The sequence below is a fragment of the Schistocerca serialis genome, chromosome 3, assembly GCF_023864345.2.
Source record: "Schistocerca serialis cubense isolate TAMUIC-IGC-003099 chromosome 3, iqSchSeri2.2, whole genome shotgun sequence".
NCBI classification, from domain to species: Eukaryota; Metazoa; Arthropoda; class Insecta; order Orthoptera; family Acrididae; genus Schistocerca; species Schistocerca serialis.
The window spans coordinates 907,068,973-907,086,894 of NC_064640.1; positions in this window are offsets into that span (position 1 = coordinate 907,068,973).

Consider the following 17,922-nt stretch of genomic DNA (forward strand, 5'->3'; position numbering starts at 1 on the left):
AGTGTTAAAATCGGGAATGGATGCCAAATAGCCAAATACAATATCACGACTATGAAAGGAGGGGAAGAGGGGGAGGGGGAGGGGGAGGGGGAGGGGGAGGGGGAGGGGGAGGGGGAGGGGGATGGGGAAGGGGAGAGGGGGAGAGAGAGAGAGAGAGAGAGAGAGAGAGAGAGAGAGAGAGAGAGAGGGGGGGGGGGGGAATTTATCTCATATCAGTGAAGAACAAAGCGATCTTATATCGTTCTTTCGTACATTTGACACTGAGTATCAGATTCTGATGTACAGATGGTGGCAGACAGTTTCGAGTGATTCTGTTCACTCTGAACTTCGCAGACTACATGAAGTTCCGGAAAATAGAGCAACGTGGTACCACTTATTTATCATTCGAATTTACCCTTCCTTGTGCACCTAGGGTCACTGATATTCTATTAGTGGCTACTTTGTCCTACGCGACAAGTGAGGCTACAAAAAAGAAAACGAAAAGTAGCGACTTTGATTACTGTTTTCAACGCTCTTCAGCTATGAGGTCGTTAGAGGTGGCTGTAGACTCGCATAGGACTAGAAAGACTATGTAGTTTTAGAAGGTAACATCCCGAAATTCCCCTTAACCGTGCTGACCATCTATCTTTTACGAAAATACCTCGATCCAAGAGTTTTCAGCCGATTACACTTCCGATGACTGCCACTGTGCTAGAGGATACTTGCATGCTTGTATGTGTCTTCATGAGCCTAGAAGGGTACTATGGAATGGTTGTAGCTCACACACTAATCGTTGCTGTACTCTCAAAACACAGATGTCACCTGGTATGGAGGCTGAGAAAACACGGAAACAAGCTGCTAGCATGAAACCAGTGCCAAAAATTTATTGTAAAGTACGTCTTTTTCACAGTCATTGAAATCCTAAGTGACTAAATGGGTTCTTCACCAAACACCAATAGCAGTACGGCTTGCATTTGAGTTACCATTCATCTATCTAAATATATTACTATTTATATTTAGTTGATGATGAGTCTCTTTTTTACACGTACTGTAACCTTAATTTCAGTAGGTTTCTTGGTTAATTCGAACTAAGTATATAAATACGTGTACACCATTTACATTATATATTTGTCAACATTTCGCAAGCCATATTATTGTGTATAGCAGAGGGTAATTTGTGTGTCACTACTGTCACTTGTGTTTCCATATGTTACGCGGGAGGAACTACTGTCGGTTACCCACGTGCGACGTGGAATGTCTTGGCCTCTAACGTCATGGTTATATTGTAAGACTTATGTAATAGAAAATACATTGAAACGTGACTCTTCTTGAAGTATACTACACTCCTGGAAATTGAAATAAGAACACCGTGAATTCATCGTCCCAGGAAGGGGAAACTTTATTGACACATTCCTGGGGTCAGATACATCACATGATCACACTGACAGAACCACAGGCACATAGACACAGGCAACAGAGCATGCACAATGTCGGCACTAGTACAGTGTATATCCACCTTTCGCAGCAATGCAGGCTGCTATTCTCCCATGGAGACGATCGTACAGATGCTGGATGTAGTCCTGTGGAACGGCTTGCCATGCCATTTCCACCTGGCGCCTCAGTTGGACCAGCGTTCGTGCTGGACGTGCAGACCGCGTGAGACGACGCTTCATCCAGTCCCAAACATGCTCAATGGGGGACAGATCCGGAGATCTTGCTGGCCGGGGTAGTTGACGTACACCTTCTAGAGCACGTTGGGTGGCACGGGATACATGCGGACGTGCATTGTCCTGTTGGAACAGCAAGTTCCCTTGCCGATCTAGGTATGGTAGAACGATGGGTTCGATGACGGTTTGGATGTACCGTGCACTATTCAGTGTCCCCTCGACGATCACCAGTGGTGTACGGCCAGTGTAGGAGATCGCTCCCCACACCATGATGCCGGGTGTTGGCCCTGTGTGCCTCGGTCGTATGCAGTCCTGATTGTGGCGCTCACCTGCACGGCGCCAAACACGCATACGACCATTATTGGCACCAAGGCAGAAGCGACTCTCATCGCTGAAGACGACACGTCTCCATTCGTCCCTCCATTCACGCCTTTCGCGACACCACTGGAGGCGGGCTGCACGATGTTGGGGCGTGAGCGGAAGACGGCCTAACGGTGTGCGGGACCGTAGCCCAGCTTCATGGAGACGGTTGCGAATGGTCCTCGCCAATACCCCAGGAGTAACAGTGTCCCTAATTTGCTGGGAAGTGGCGGTGCGGTCCCCTACGGCGCTGCGTAGGATCCTACGGTCTTGGCGTGCATCCGTGCGTCGCTGCGGTCCGGTCCCAGGTCGACGGACACGTGCACCTTCCGCCGACCACTGGCGACAACATCGATGTACTGTGGAGACCTCACGTCCTACGTGTTGAGCAATTCGGCGGTACGTCCACCCGGCCTCCCGCATGCCCACTATACGCCCTCGCTCAAAGTCCGTCAACTGCACATACGGTTCACGTCCACGCTGTCGCGGCATGCTACCAGTGTTAAAGACTGCGATGGAGCTCCGTATGCCACGGCAAACTGGCTGACATTGACGGCGGCGGTGCACAAATGCTGCGCAGCTAGCGCCATTCGACGGCCAACATCGCGGTTCCTGGTGTGTCCGCTGTGCCGTGCGTGTGATCATTGCTTGTACAGCCCTCTCGCAGTGTCCGGAGCAAGTATGGTGGGTCTGACACACCGATGTCAATGTGTTCTTTTTTCCATTTCCAGGAGTGTATCTTGTTATCTCAACAGTAAAACCTCTCCGTGATACAGAATGTCTCGCTTGTATCCTCTGGAAATGGCTTAACATCTCCATGACGTTTCAGCGTTAGCTAAGCGCCTCTGTCTTTTCTGTAATTTACACTGGTAAGGGTCCCTGAACGAAAGGCAACTTTGAAGAATCGCTCAATCGAAGATTTTGTAAACTATCACCTTTCCTAAAAATGGTTCAAATGGCTCCAAGCACTATGGGAATGAACATCTGAGGTCATCAGTCCCCTAGACTTAGAACTACTTAAACATAACTAACCTAAGGACATCACACACATCCGTGCCCGAGGCAGGATTCGAACCTACGACCGTATTAGCAGCACGGTTCCGGATTGAAGTGCCTAGAACCACTCGGTCACAGCGGTCGGCCGACCTTTCCTAGATTTCTTCTAAGGTGTACTGTATATCTGGCATCTGCCCACATAGTTTTATCTCACCGTTCCCTTTTAACGCTCCGGACATATACTCAAATGTATTTTACGCTTTTTCTGTTTACGGTGATAGATCATCAATGGTGCAACCGAATAGCAATGGACCTTTCCACCACTTATGCTCAATTCTCTGCATTTTTTTGTGGTGAGGGTCAACTGCCCGTTCCTGAAATAATATTCTTCTCGTATCATCTGCAGATCTTCCTGCATTACAGTTTTCTAGCGTTTCGTCTTCCCTATATAAAGCTGCATCTTCCGCGTAACATTCTCGTCGGCATCGGACATCATCCGCGATATCATTTACACTTACAGTGATCAGTAACAACCCCAGAAGTACGTTAGAAGCTACTTCCGCATCTGACGCCTTATGTTCGCTAAGATTAACCTGCTGAGCTCTGTGTAATAGTATGTACTCAAATAAATCAGAGGAGTGGTACGATATTCCGTAAGGTTGTAAATTTTTCTCTAGGCAACAGTGAAAATCCGGTCTAAACTTTCCAGAAACCAAGAAAGGCAGTATCAAGCTGATTGCTGATATCTACTGTATTCTCAATGTTACGTATGAATAGGGAGAGATGAGCTCCACAACATCGCTGTTTCCGGAATTCATACTGATTTGAATCTTCAAAACATCATGATGAGACTGTCTAAAATGTGTTACAGAATTCTGCCATAGAGAACGCAAGCGATAACGGGAATGTATTGCGCCTACGATAAACTGCTTCTAGAAGAAAAGTAAATTCATTTCACCATATCCCGTGCCATTTCCTCTGCTGAGAGGTTTCAGATGAATTTTTATTCAGTGATCACTTATCAGTTCATGTTCGAATTTTATGATGTTATTTTATAGTTTCGTTGGTTGGAAAATTTGGAAACGCTGATTAGGAACCATTAAACTTGCTTCAAGTAATTCTATACCTATGCAGTGCTCACATTAAAAGATATTAATATATGAAGATACTGAAGCGCACAGATGTCACTCCATATTAGACATTCATTTGTACATATTTTTCTGTTTAGAATATTCAGAATAATTAGTGCTTCAAAGTCATAAAGTAATGCTGAATCATTAAATTTATGTAGTTATCCTACTTCTTATTTGCAAGAAAGTAACCATTAATTAAAGACAAAAAAGTTTCCATTAAGAAGTTATGGTATAAGGCTTGAATTTTTCCCGGCGTGGGAAATTCTTCCCTTATTTCAGTGGAATGTCTGCAAAATAACAATGGACGTGGTGCGCACACACAGAGTGCACAACGTTTCAAAGAACTTCAGGGAACGAGCGACCAAAGCTGTAACATATGGTATGACAGCTAAGTCTTGATTTTACATAGTTGATAAATTGGCAAGGTGTGATTGGCTGACCTAGAAGACGTGATAAACATAATAATCCGACTTAAACTCGGCGCATAAGCTGTTATAGTTATAATCTATCGACTGATTATGAAGGCAGCAGCTCAGAGTTTAATTTTTGGAAGTATTCATTTCTAGCTGTCAAAAACGAATGCTAGCTTATGTAAGACGCTACTCGCAGTCAACAGGCAAGGCGCAGGCTGTCATCCCGCAAACCAGAAGAAACATCGACGCGAAAGACCGGACAGCCAGGAGCGCCTTTTGTGCAAACGCTTACTAGTACACAGAGACAGCAGAGACCTTGCCAGAGAATATTTGTGTTCAGAAAACGGAGATGTACAGGTGGTGCCACTATGAAGCTACTGACATGATTGTTATAGTAGGGCCATGCTTTTTATAATATAGTTTTATTGATACCTGCACTGGATGAATCGTCGAATGGCAGGTACGTTTTATCAAACTGCTGTGGAAAATCGTTAGCCTTAAACATTCCACATGTAGACCCATTTCCTGCAACTTAGCCACTGAATTTTTCCCGTAGTTTCTGTGTGGGCAGAGAGACGAAAATATTATGTGTTTTTTGTCTGGGGACTTTAGATTCTAGCTGATTAGAAGGACTAAAATGTACTAGTGTTAAGAAAATACTGGAACACAGCTAATAATTCATAAAAAGAGGTGTATTAGACTACACACATTCACGTGGGGCAATGAAATGCATTGATTTCCCCCTCGTACTCGCTCACGGCAGCAAGGATCATATTCCTGTTCAGCTGTCCGTATTTAGTTGTTTCATTATTCCCCGAAGCGATTCAGTCGGATGTCATTTGATATGGATTCGGTCGAATTCCTTCACCGCCCGTTTCGGGCATGTATTCCCTCTCTAAAGATCTAGTTAACAACAGGATGCCACCGATAATCTTCCTTCCTTAAACAAAAGTGGTTTCAATAAGATTAACACAATTTCACAAAACTATATCTTCTATACGAATAAGCGTAGACTTGATGTGAATTTAACTTACGCACAAGACTATGATGTTATTACTTTTTCAAGAGCAATCCAATTTTTCACGGGTATGTATTTTACACGTATGTGATTGGATACTCGTGGTACTTTTTACAGTTACGTTTACCATAAACGTTTTCATTCACTTTGACAAATGTTTAATGTGTCCTCCACCGGAAGCACCGTAAACATCCTAACGCGGCCCAAAACATTCACACACATTTTCGAGTATGTCTGTAGTACTGCATTCACTGCCGTTGCTGTGCCCCGTAGTAGTGGACTAAATGTTGATGGAAGGTGAGCCACATCGAAAGACCCTTCCACAACGAGTTTTTACAGTGAGATCAGGTGACATAGAGCCCAATGATGCAAGCTCGGCAAACCACTTAACTTATCGTTGAAGCAGGTCTATCCTTTGCCCTACCACTTAGCTTGGCGACATCTGTACCCAAGAAATTGAAGAGACGCGCGTAAAACGAACCTGCGTGATGCACGAGATAATCACAGTATACGCTGACATGCCGATACCTGCTACGTAGCTACATATTTATTTGTTTCGCGTGATACTGCTCTTGTAGATGTTAACAATAATTCTTGTTTCTGTTTATAGGTATTTTTATCATACTCAATTTCAAACAAAACTTTAAAATACATATATTAATTTTTACACGTAAACAATACTTTAATAGAAATTATAATTTCGTGGACGTACTCGTCCTCAGGTATGATTTCTTCAGAAAGAATGTAATAACACGACATCTAAACGTAGATAGTGTTAGCGAAAAATGTAACTGCACGAAGAAATGCTCTCCTTGAACGAATGCCTAATAGAAAAATAACAATACCTTTCAAATTAGTAGTCCTGCACTGTATGGTAGTTTGGAAAGTATTATGGCAGATGTAGCGCCACTTTACACTCCTTGTATTCCCAAGTCGTTTCTCTTCGTACTTATGCAAACATTGCACACCCTTGTGGGTTTTGTTTTAGGCGTCTAATCGATGTGTTTAGGGATATAAGCCAATATTGCTCTTGGAATCGAAGAGGTGTTTCGCCTTGCGACGGTTTACCATGATTTTTGTAGTCCTGCAATTTGACATTTTTCAACATTTCCTCTGCTGTGTTTATTCGATAATCAGCATGTTTCCTTTCTCTGATTGTGTATTGATTTTTGGATAATGTACGTATCGCATAGAGCCCTATACCACAAATAAGCCGGCCGGAGTGGCCGTGCGGTTCTAGGCGCTACAGTCCGGAGCCGAGCGGCCGCTACGGTCGCAGGTTCGAATCCTGGATGTGTGTGATGTTCTTAGGTTAGTTAGGTTTAATTAGTTCTAAGTTCTAGGCGACTGATGACCTCAGAAGTTAAGTCACATAGTGCTCAGAGACATTTGAACCATCTGAACCACAAACAGATAAAGGTTTCGCCCGAAATTAGTCCACATTAGTGTGATTCTCTGTGTTTACCTTTGTTCTGCATTTTCTTCCACTAGCTGGACTCGTCAGAATACAGCAATGGGTTAAGAAATGCTTTCACACGCAGGTAGAAGTGCATGCTGAAAAATGGGATTATTGGCATGTTAGCCGGCCGAAGTGGCCGTGCGGTTAAAGGCTCTGCAGTCAGGAACCGCGAGACCGCTACGGTCGCAGGTTCGAATCCTGCCTCGGGCATGGATGTTTGTGATGTCCTTGTTAGTTAGGTTTAACTAGTTCTAAGTTCTAGGGGACTAATGACCTCAGCAGTTGAGTCCCATAGTGATCAGAGCCATTTGAACCATTGGCATGTTCTCACAGCTGTGGAAAGAGCTGTAGTTAATGAACGAGCGAACCAAATGCATCAGGTGAAATTATTATCGGTAGCCACATGAAAAGACAACTTAGAATTGTCACAATGGTAAACTCTTAGTTGCTGCACGTAACTTAAAATTCATCCCACATTTCTGTCTTTATTCATGTAAAAAGTAGTCTTGTGGTATCAGAAGAATGTTTTTGAAACATCCTTTATACGAATCCTTTAAGTAGAAGGCACTTTCAAAATTTTTTTCCAGTGAGTAGATTTCATCGCCAAACTTTAATTCTGAAGAACTGCAGAAACGGCTTTGGTTCTCTCTTCATTAGACTCGAAACGTTTTTTCACCTGCACTTTTCTCAGTGTCTGGAAACTGGTAGAGAACAAAATCAGGAAATGGGTAAATGTTCCAGAAATTCCCACGTAAACTTATTGCCAAAGCACGTTTGTGCGCAGGTGCATAGTCGTCGTGATAATGATTTTTTTCTTTATTTTCCCCTTTCCACATTAGTCATTTTCTCAAATATCTCTTCATCCGTGGCTAGTGACTTGGGTAGAATTCGACAATTACTGTTTGGGCCTGTGCCAATATACTGAGTAAAAAAGTAACGTACGTTTGGCTCTTAAAAGACTGACCATAATCTTTTCCGTATAAGAAATCGGCATCATCGACTTTGTTGTAATAACATTGATTTAGGTCCAGTATTTTGGTTTATGGATGACCCTCTTCTCATCTACAGCGTGAAATGTTCCATCGTCCATGCTGCGGCACTAGTGGCGTGGGGCCAGGTCTTGCTCGCCAGCACCCACGCACTCGTAACGACGTGTGGTGCACGAGACAAATTACGCGACGTCTCCCGTCGTTGATTAACTAGGAAACGTTTCCAGAATGAAATTTTCATTCTGCAGCGCAGCGTCCGCTGATATGAAACTTCCTGTGCCGGACCGAGACTCGATTTCGGGACCTTTGCCTTTTGCAGGAAGGTGTTCCACCGGTTGAGCTACCCAAGTACAAACAGGCACCGTGCGAACAGGTCTTGAAGGCCCAACGGTATCGATGGTACCGACCGGCCGCCGTCTCATCCTCAGCCGTTTGCGGATACGGAGGAGCATGTGGTCAGCACACCGCTGCCGTTGTCAGTTTTCGTGACCGGTGCCGCTACTTCTCAATCAAGTAACTCCTCAATTGGCCTCACAAGGGCTCAGTACACCCTGTTGCTAGCAGAACCCGGCAGACTGGACGGTGGCTCATCCAAGTACTAGCCAAACCTGGCAGCGCTTCACTTCAGTGATCTGACGGGATCCGGTGTAACCACTGCGGCAAGGCAGTTGACCAAACTCAACTCACCTCACACGACTTTCTTTATTGGTCCGTATTCCGGTCTGGATGTGATTTTTAGGAGGTTTTCAACGTCCCACTAGGTGAATACCGGTTTGGTTCCCATGTTCGGCCTCGGATGCATGCTACAAAAACAATTAGAAGACTGCAACTTCCTGGCAGATTAAAACTGTGTGCCGAACCGAGACTCGAACTCGGGACCTTTGCCTTTCGCGGGCAAGTGCTCTACCAACTGAGCTACCCAAGCACGACTTGCGACCCGTCCTCACAGCTTTAATTCCGCTAGTACCTCGTCTCCTACCTTCCAAACTACGCAGAAGCTGTGAGGACGCATCGTGAGTCGTGCTTGGGTAGCTCAGTTGGTAGAGCACTTGCCCGCGAAAGGCAAAGGTCGCGAGTTCGAGTCTCGGTCCGGCACACAGTTTTCATCTGCCAGGAAGTTTCATATCAGCTCACACTCCGCTGCCGAGTGTATATTTCATTCTGGAATGAGAAGACTTTCTCACACATGCGTACAGAATTTACTGTATACGCAGACAGGCTGGATATACTGCTTCTGTCTTTGGGAATGAGTAGGTGACTGATGACTATAGCTAGTCTGAGTCGTTGAACATTTAATCAGCATCAGTTCGAGCCTCTGGTTGTGCCTCTCGGTTTCTTTCACGTTAACTGTGACTGTTGCCGCAGATCACGGTGAAGATTCTGTGTGATCGGCATTCTAATTGTTTCCGTCTATATTACTGTGGCTGCCGCTGTGGACTCAGCGGATGACGGCATCGAAGTAGCCGATGCTGTTTCTAATGGCTGAGACTGGTCAAGAGTGCTACATCTCCTGGTGTCACACCTCTAATACCTCTGACACACACACCTACCTCGACAAAAGTTTAGTAAATTGTTACGGGAACTCTTCTAAGATATATGTGACTAAATAGGAATTGTACTACATCGGATCCGACGCATGGTATACCTTGTTATCGAAATAGAGGGGAATGACTCGGTGTAGCATCACGTGTCCTGTCTTTACGAGACGGTAGTGAGTGCATGTGTAGATTCCATGCAGAGGCGCCCGTGGGACCTGTCCCGACGCAGTACACGTGTCAGCTGGGGTATTTGTGTGTCGAGACGCTAAGTCGTATATCAATATGTGTGGTTTGGTACACCGCCTGTAATAAAACTTAACACAACACTGTCAAATGGCAGCAGCAGCTACAATTGCAATATGATAACTTCATTAGTTGCTGATAGAAAGGAATTTACTTATATCCCATATTGCGTAAAACTATATAATTTCCATGGTACCTAATACTGTGGATTCATGGTGTGCATCATCCACACATTGTGATACGTATTATGTAAAAACAACAGATATTTATGTAAAAAAAAAAAAATATTTTTACCTTTGCTCTTCAGACACGTAGATGTATTATCAATTTTTTCCGGTATTTTAATGAATATAATTTGTCAGAATACATGACTCCATTATATGCTTATGATTGATCAAACAGGTGAAGTACCTAGTTAAATGAGAACAAATCCGATCCTCACCCCCTCAGCTAATATCAGCCAGCCAGAGGAAAGCGTGTTCCAAAATTCAGTAGCTGGGAAATTGACTATGTATGCTAAAGTAGTGGGGACTCGTGATTTAGTCTTCAGAGAGTAAGGATGCGTTTATTGAAGCTCTGAAAATTTGATAATATATTTCATTAATGCGTTTAGGTGAGAGAGTATAAAGTGGACATGAATATTAGTAACGTATTCACATTATTCTTATGAAAGAGAAAACTGCTTTTCTTACCACAGTTCATAATACCGCATGTTATATTATGCAGACTTTTAATAAACACACTACCTCGATAATGGGTAAGGAAGTGCGTAATATTATGGCTAGCATTACTGATCGCTGTACATCGTGTGAACATTTAAGTGGCAGTGAACTGATTTTATTCCTGTTTCTTGCCTGAAGGTCATTGATTTATATGAATACTGACTGTAAGTGTGTTTCGTACAAATGCACTGAGGAGTCAATAAATAAATGAACATCTTTTTAAAACCGTGAAGTGTACACCACAAAAATGTACTTGTTTTAGTGTGGACTTGGTGGCATTTTTTGTGACTTTTCTACTTAAAAAACGGCCCAGTTATTTTTAAAAGCATTTAGTTTATTTAGTTAGATAACCGAGACCAGATGGGTAAAATGAACTTTTAGCATTCCAAAAGTTAACAAAATGCAGTCTTGTATACGTACAGTGCGGTCAGTTTTTAGCAGCGTTTCTTAGGTTTTCTGAATTACGGTGCCATTCTATTCCGGGGATCTATGGATCTTATTGCGGTAAGTAAGCTATGTGAAGGAATGTAATAACGACGTAGTTGTACCGACAGATAAGGTAGATTACTGTGTGTGGTGTGTGATTGTGTGTGTGTGTGTGTGTGTGTGTAGAGAGATGCTTCTAGGATAGATAGACTCCGATGGCAATGTCCAATTAGCCATTCAAGGAACTACGCGAAGTTACTAACCGGTCGCCGAAGCATATACCCGTAGAACGGTGAGGTATAGCCACTCGAAGCACTTAAAAGCTCTCAGTTTTCCTTAAAGCAGTGCTAGCAGCAGCTCTTGAGCGGCGGAAATTATGTGGAGGTAGTTGCACTCTGCTGTTTTAACTTTCCGCTTCGGATTCGAGTGGCCGCACAGCCGATACGGCGCCCGGATCAGCGCTCTTTGGTCACCAAAGAACGGTCGTTACGTAAGGCTCTTTTTTGTTTTAACAGGAAGGCGGAAAATGGGTGGATTTAATTCCAGAGCGTAGGGTGGCGCACCTCGAGTACCGATTGGGAACTCAAACGATCCGTGTCCGAAGGCTTGTCCGTTGCGCCCAGATCTAAAATAGGATCAGCGCCGTGATTTAGACGGAACACTTTTGCGTCAAGGTTTAGATGTTAATCTGCTCACAAACTATAACATTCCTGTCATGTCTTACACTGAAAGGTTTTTGTGAAGAGGCCATATTAACTAAACACTTCTGCTCATCCAGTATTTTACAGATTTCACAAGCAAAGTGAAAAAAATTGGTACAGTTTCAGGTGCCACGTGGGATATACAGTTGGTATCATTCTGGCAGATGAGTCTTTCCACAATACTGTTTTGCAACTTCAAAGTACGTACAAGTCTCGTGAGCTTTACGAGTGCGAGTCATAAATTTTGCGCTAAACTGAAACATACTATGACATTACGAGGGGTGTTCAATAAGTTACGCAACACACTTTTATTCTCTACCAGTTTCGGTTGAAAAAATGAGTAAATTGTTGCGGGACATCGAGGAATATTCGAGTTTCAGCTCCTATAGGCTCATGAAGTCCCGATAGCTGGCGGCGCTACGCGTAGCCTTCAAAATGGCGTCTGTAACGGAAGTGCGTTCCAAGCAGAGAGCTGCCACTGAGTTTCTTTTGGTTGAAAACCAGAGCATAGCAGATATTCGCAGGCGGTTGCAGAATGTCTACGAAGACCTGGCAGTGAAGAAAGGCACGTTGAGTCGTCGAGCGAGGCGTCTGTCATCGTAGAACAAGGTCGCGAAAAACTGTGCGATCCTCCGCGTGCCGGCCGGCCGCACACAGCTCCTGCAATGTTGGAACGTGAGGACACTCTCATTCGAGGTGATCGACAGATGACAATCAGATAGCTCGCTGCACAACTGGGCGTGTCTGTTGGTAGTCCTGACACGATCTTCCACTATTTGGGGTATTCTAAGTTGTGTGCCCGCTATTTTACTCGCCACAGGAGACCGTACAGAGCAACGAATAACCATTTGTGAGGAACTTCTTACGCCTTTCTGATACTAACGAACTTCTCCTTCTCCATGACAGCGCAAAGTTTGACACAAGTCTGCGCACCCGAGAGGAGCTCACAAAACTTCATTGGACTATTCTTTCTCATTCAGCCTACACCCCGGGTCTCAAAGCTTATGACTGCCATCTGTTTGGCCCAATGAAGGATACACTCCGCGGGATGCAGTACCGGTAGCTGAGTGGTCAGCGTGACAGACTGTCAATCCTAAGGGCCCGGGTTCGATTCCCGGCTGGGTCGGAAATTTTCTCCGCTCAGGGACTGGGTGTTGTGTTGTCCTAATCATCATCATTTCATCCCCATCGACGCGCAGGTCGCCGAAGTGGCGTCAAGTCGAAAGACCTGCACCACGCGAACGGTCTACCCGACGGGAGGGCCTAGCCACACGACATTTCCATTTACAGTACGTGGATGATTGGCATGGTATTGATTCTGCGAGAGGTTGACTGCCATCGATCAGTAGAGTGGTAGGATGCGGTCATACAGGGCCTGCGCATTAGGTAGTGTAAAGCCATCGCATTGAATGGAAAGTGTGTTAAAAAATTTGTTTTTGTAGCCAGAAGAATGGGGAACACTATGGTGTATTGTAACCCTGAATAAAACTCACCTCGTTTCAGAAAAAAAGTGTGTTGCATTACTTATTTCAATTAATTAACCCCACGGAATCTCCTAAGATGGGAAGATGGATGCATACTGATATTTAAATGTGTTAAACATAATCTCGTGGCTGATAATTTCACTTTGCCAGTTTCGGAAAAAATTGGCCTTGAGTTAATGTGGTGGTACAAAACAGTCAAAAAGTGATTATCACTAACCTGAAAGACAAGTTTCATGAAACGACAGAAAACGTTTGCGATGTTCGAATAAATTCACATTACGCTTGCAGAAACGCTCAAAGCCGCCCGGATAGATGAAAGAGAGGGAGCCTGGCTGACCCCCATCAAATCTGCACGGCCGATTAGCGACGAGGGCCAGCGTGCTGGCCTCCCTGGATGTGATTTTTCGGGGATTTTCCCATACCCGATTACGCGGATAGCAGATTGCTACCCACGTTTCAAATGGTTCAAATGGCTCTGAGCACTATGGGACTTAACATCTATGGTCATCAGTCCCCTAGAACTTAGAACTACTTAAACCTAACTAACCTAAGGACATCACACAACACCCAGTCATCACGAGGCAGAGAAAATCCCTGACCTCGCCGGGAATCGAACCCGGGAACCCGGGCGTGGGAAGCGAGAACGCTACCGCACGACCACGAGCTGCGGACCCACGTTTCACCACAGTTATACGATTCGCAAACATTTAGAAAAGTTCTCACACTTCCTCAGACAAATCGGGTACGCAAATCCGTCCAGGTGGAAACGGTGCCGTCAATAACGGGATCCGGTCACACACTACCACTAACATTGCCTCATCCATAGTAGTTGTAACATGCCGACCTCCTGAGGACACAGGATATGGCAAGTAACAGAAGAAGAAGGAATAGGAGAAACGCACACCAGTGTATTGCGCTCGTCACATGGTTCAGAACTACGCCACTAATATTGTTTTAGGATTTTCGTTATTATCTTAAATCATTTGGATCAATGACGCTACGGTTTCTTCAAGGCGTCCACGAACATTTTCTCTTCGTAATCTATCTGAGCTACAGGTTACTGTTTATCGTTCTCTGTACTGGCTTGACGTCATAATCTAACCCACTTTCGTTTTGATTCTATTAAAATGGAAGACGGGCTATAGTGTGCCAGAGCACTCGACAGTTCACCTCTGGGTAACAACTGAGTTGTCATTGAACCCAGAACGAATTTTGTGAATCGGGGCACAGAAGTGACATCGAGTAGGCCTATCTCTAGTAACAAATGGAATGTGGCAGTGCACAAAGACTTCCAAGGCTGCAAAAAACAGCAAAATTTGCCGTTCGAGGCATGGAAGGAGATCTCCTGCCTGATAGTCCTGTACCAGTTGGAAGATGCTGTTGACATGGTCCGAAATGTCTTTACACGAAATGAGCTATTGATTCGTTAATCTCTGAAGCAGGTGAAAGGTGGCAGATTGAATGAATGTTAATTTCGCACCTTACATGAGATTTTATATGTCGTAACAAGTAGATGGACATGCCATTTGACACACTTCAGTGGTAGTGAGCAGATACCCATCAAAACGTACATTAGGTAATGTTAAAAGGAATGTGTTTTTGCTGATGTCTGACGAATGTGAATAAGGATTGGAGTGTCAGGTTAGAGTGCGGCTTATGGTGGTATCTTCGTAAAGGAGTAAGGTGAACAGCTCTCGATGTGGGACGAATATCAGTTAAATTTGGCTTTTAAGTGGCTGTGAGTGCTACCCAGTAACCCAAGTAAAGTGCTGGCATTATCTGCGAAATTCGATCGTTTACATGCGTCATTCGAAATACTTTTGCTGATTATATTTCCTTTAATAAACCGAATAATCGTGATATAACAGTATTTTGGACAGTTGATCGCCAAATGGGAATTCATCCGAAAGTGGTGAAGGGGTCTAAGGAGTCAGCCCTTTCAGTTTCCAGAGCTACAAAAACGGGCTGCTCGATATAAACTCTTTAAGTTGACTGGCGAGACGATTCTCGAAAAATTGCTACGACAGATGAAACCAACGAAAAATTGTGCAATAGGGTACCCACGAAAAGCATTTAACTTTGTATCAAATAGGGAACACCATTAATTGGCAGTAATTGAATGCTGGCCATTAGAATATAAATCCTCGGACCGTTTTTAACATTAAACTGCGGAAGTATTCTTAGCGAAGTTCCTGAATTTACAGCCATACAGCAAAGTTTTCTCAGTCAAACTATTCTCCAAACAGAGAACTGGCTGGAACCCGACGTAGAAAGCTACGAAATATTTATCGAGGCATGTAACATATGTCGAAAAGACAGATTAATGTGAGGGGAGCGTTCATGGCATTCGACAAAAACATTGTGTCTATCCAGGTCGAAATTGAGTCAGACTGTGAGCTAATCTAGACGCGAACAACATGCGTATATTAACTCACGTTAGTTAAAGGACGTTTTTACCGGACACCCGATTACGCCGTGACGGTTTAAGAATTATTTAAAGAATGTCTACGCTCAGTTGCGCGCAATTACTTAAGAATGCAATACAGGTGACTTTAATCTACCGATTACAGAGTAGGACGTCTATGAATTCTTTGCAGGTGATACCGACAGACAGACGTATGAAGAAGTTTCGAACACATTTTCCGAAATACCTTGAGCAGCTAGCTTCACAGTACACACACAGTGGAAAAATTTAAGACCTTGTATCTACAAACGGGCCTGACCTCATAGACAGTGTGAGTAAAGAGGCAGGTAAGTAGAAAACTGTCTTTCAACTGTCTTTCTGCAGGAAAACGCCCCTGACCACAATGCTGTTTTGAAACGAGAAAACTGTCGGATTACAAGTAGTCATTGTTCTAAAATCCACACAGTTCAGTAGATTTGACGCCACCTGATTTCCACCTATTCCAACAACTAAAGACATGCATGAATAGAAATCGTCTGGAGTACACTGAAGATATTTTGAAATCTTGGTATGATATTTAGTAGGCCTTCCAAAATTACACTCCGGAGATGAAACCTACACACTGGAAAACGTTAGACAAGACAATCTGACCTTAACAAGGCAACTGTTCACAGCTAGTCGAAAACACATAACGGTATACATGTATGAGCAATGATTAAATGTGGTACAACGACACAAGTATGGTAAGTTTGTCATCAAATTTCGCAAGCAGTATTATAGGTACATGCTGGAAAATGATGTGTTACTGAAAAGTCGGCATGCCATCCACAGCAGTCGAGTAATATATAAGGACAATACATCACTGTATTACCAATGAATTAATACTGTGAAAGTAGAAAAAAAATGAAATGCGCTTTGCTTTCGACGTCATCAAACTACAGACATTTTTCACACTTCTTGAATTAAATTGTGGATAGGAAAGCACACAACTTGGGTGCTCTTCGTGAGATGTGGGAATTTTTTTGCCAGGACCTAGACATGACTCCCCAACATATTCTATGTCGTGAAAAATAAATGTATCCATCAAGCCTAAAGAGAGCTATTAACCTTCCTTAGAAGAAGTGTCTAATTTAATTGTGCGTCAAAGAACTTAAACTGATAAGAAATTTTTCTGTAACATGCTACAATATTCAGGCGTGGTTTCACTCAAATATAATAATTGGAACAGACATGACAATATCTGTATACCTTTCGCCCTTTTAGTTAGAATGTGGCAGATCGACAGTCTCACTTTATCGATACTGGCGCACCAGTGTAGCCTGCCAATCAAGATCCCAGTTACTGCCGCACTTCGATATTGCTGCGGCAACGAATCCCATTTCCTCTCTATAGAGGAATCACATTTAAGCTGCAGTCGATGGTGATGCGATTAGTATCGGACACAGAATATCGTTCATTTTTGCCGCTTATCTCTCATTCTTTATTTCTCACTCGTTTCCGAATTGCATATTGCCGTGTGGAGTGTTTGTTTTCCTCCAGAAAAACTGTACACTAACAAACTGATAAATTTCTATATAAATGCTGTCCGCATTTCGCAGAGAGAGGCGCTAAAGCAAATCCAGGATATACTTCAAACAAAGGTCTTGCAGAATTGAAAACTATACTCACCTGTACACCAGGTCTCGAGAGAATTATGTCACCAGCGATAAACTTTCGCTTCTTGTTTTCGTTTTACTAATATTACATCTATCCCCTAGGCAACCAAAGCAGGCTGTATTAACTGTACTGATTTAGCTTACACAGGAATATACGACACAAAACAATTATACTAGAATAATGGTAGAAAAAAGTTAATGAAAATTAGATTAATGTACAGGATGACTACGCTCAAAATTATAACAATATTGCACTATGTTATACTGACATGTTCATTTATGATTTGTTAACAACGACATTTTATGTCGCATCAGTCTTTCGTATGACTCATTATCTGGTAGATTATATTAATTTCTTGACCTGTTTATGACTTCCTTACTACATAATTCATCTCACTGTTACATGTAAAATACCGGTACTGTACGTCGTCAGTTACACCTGTCACCTTCTGATGACAGATGACGTCATTTAAAACCAGATAAACTATTTAAACCTGATGCGGCAAGAAAGTAGAGAGAATTTTATCCAATTATGACGCCAAAGAAAACTATTATCCCACATCTCGTGTTTGTTGAAGAAGCACCAAACAGTGAAGAATACATTCAGAATATCATCCGCCCCATTCTGTTGCCACATCTACAGCGTCACAGAGACGTATGCTTCGAACAGGGAAACGCCGACACACGCAGCCTGTAAGATGTTTGCTATATGCGGGACACGGTGGAGCGCCATTT